Source organism: Triticum aestivum, chromosome 5B, assembly GCF_018294505.1.
Source record: "Triticum aestivum cultivar Chinese Spring chromosome 5B, IWGSC CS RefSeq v2.1, whole genome shotgun sequence".
Lineage (NCBI taxonomy): Eukaryota > Viridiplantae > Streptophyta > Magnoliopsida > Poales > Poaceae > Triticum > Triticum aestivum.
This window is the reverse complement of record NC_057807.1, coordinates 35,208,932-35,211,202: the sequence shown is the minus strand read 5'-3', so window position 1 is coordinate 35,211,202 and position 2,271 is coordinate 35,208,932.

Sequence of the window (2,271 nt, the reverse complement as noted above, 5' to 3'; positions counted from 1 at the left end):
CGCGGCCATCGTACGGGCCTTCACGAAGAGTTTCCACGGTGTCATCTTTGAAAGAAGGGGGTGCGGGAATGGGGATCGGGATTTGTGGATTCGAGGGTTGCCGACACTGGATCAGACGAGCCGGCGAAGCTTAAGGAGGAAGACTTAAATACCCAGAAATTTTCATCGCAAACGGTTCCTACAAAACAACTGTGTGTGATGTTGTAGTTTTTTTAATTATCTGCGAAAGAAGAATCTAGAGTAAAGTGGCAACGAATGGTGTTTTAAATGTGCGAGAAAATTTGTAGTACTAATACAACTGTCATGTCAAATTTTAGAAAATTTCAGGGGGCATTTGACCTTTTAAGACATTTAAGTGATTTTCTAGCCATTTAGTGATCGTAATTGAAATTTGAACTATATGTACATGCAACAGCTAACCATAACGGTTTGAAAATTCATATTTTATTTACTTATGTGCGATCTAATTCCATGTGCAGTAAATTGGAAGGAATTTTTAAACATATTGGTCTAACGGCTATGACACAATTAAGCATGGAGTGCCATGGCATTTAAATTCTATTTTAAAAAAAAAGATCAGAAACACATGAAACCTTGGTTGATGTAATATCATGACACCAAGATGATGTGGTAAATTTTTTGGCATGTTTGACGAAAGTTTGGACACACACCCCTCACAAACCGAAGCAACTCACTAGAAGACTAATGGTTCCAAAAGGGAACAATGCATGTTTGATAAAGAATGGGAGATAGCTTCCTCTTACGGCCTTTATTTTTTTTTCTACATGTAACATCCATTAATACAACTGTCATGTGAAAAATTGGAAAATTGCAGGAGTCATTTGACATTTTGAAGACATTTAAGTGATTTTCTAGCCATTTAATGACCGTAATTCAAATTAGAACTACATGTACATGCAACGGCTAACCATAACAGTTTGAAAAAAAAATCATATTTGTGTACTTGTATGTGAGTTAATTCTATGTGCAGTAAATTAGAAGGAATTTTCAAACATATTGGTCTCACGGCATGGACACATGCATGGAGTGCTATGGTATTTTAATTCTAAAAACTTAAAAATTGATCAGAAAAACATGAAACCTTGCTTGATGTAATGTCATGCCACCAAGTTGATGTGGTAAAAAAATTAGCCTGTTTGATGAAACTTTGGACATACACCCCTCACAAACCTGAGCAACTCACTAGAAGGCTCGTGGTTCCGAGAAGGAACAATGCATGTTTGATGACGAACGAGAGATAGCTTCCTCTTACGGCCTTCAGTTTTTTCTACGTGTAACGTGCACTAATGCAACTGCCATGTGAAAATTCGGAAAATTTCGATGGTCATTTGACCTTTTAAAGACATTTAAGTGATTTTCTAGCCATTTAATGACCGTAATTCAAATTTGAACTACATCTACATGCAACGGCTAACCATAACGGTTTGAAAAATCATATTTATGTACTTGCGTGCGAGTTAAAAAATCATCAGACGATGTAAATATCTGGTGTTCAAAAAAGAAAATGTAAAATCTGGCAAGACAACCGGCCCCAACACGATTGGCACTCTATTTCGCGCCTGGAGGTTTGGAAGGTGAGTGGCGGGCGTTATTAATCAGACACGGTTCTGCATTGGGAACCGTCAGATATTTTGTTCACACACAGATTTTGCTGCGGGGATCGTGTGTAATTCAAACTACAATACTCGTAAATTTTGGCGATTGGCATGTGTACTGTTCCCGTCAATCTAGATTCCGGCGGCCAATGAATACTACCTTGCTCACGTCGTCCCGCCTGCATTCTCACATTCTCATCTATGTCCTTCCCTTGCTTGCCTCTCTCTCTCTCTCTCTCTCTCTCTCTCTCTCTCAAATCTCTGCCATGGCGCCGCCGGTCTGCCCACGCGCCGACGAGGAGATCGCTTCCCCCTGAGGACGCTCATTCGAAGAGCAGCGGCGAGGACCCCTACACGCCGTCGGACGAGGATGCGCCTGACCCCCCCAACTTTGGATTGGTTTTGGGGCCAGTACGATCTTTGTCTTTGGAAGTCGCTGCCGCCGACTAAGAAAGCCAGGCAAGTGGCTTTCAAGAAGGAGATGGCGGAGGAGGATGCCAGGTACCAGGCGGCCTGTGAAGCTCGTGATGCCGCCTCAAAAGAGGAGGCGGTGGAGCTTTGGGGGCGGGCGCGTCGTCGTGCGGAGGAGGTGTACAAAGACGGGTACTTCACGAGGAAGGCCAAAGGTGCTAGGCACCTCGTCGCTGCGTGGAGG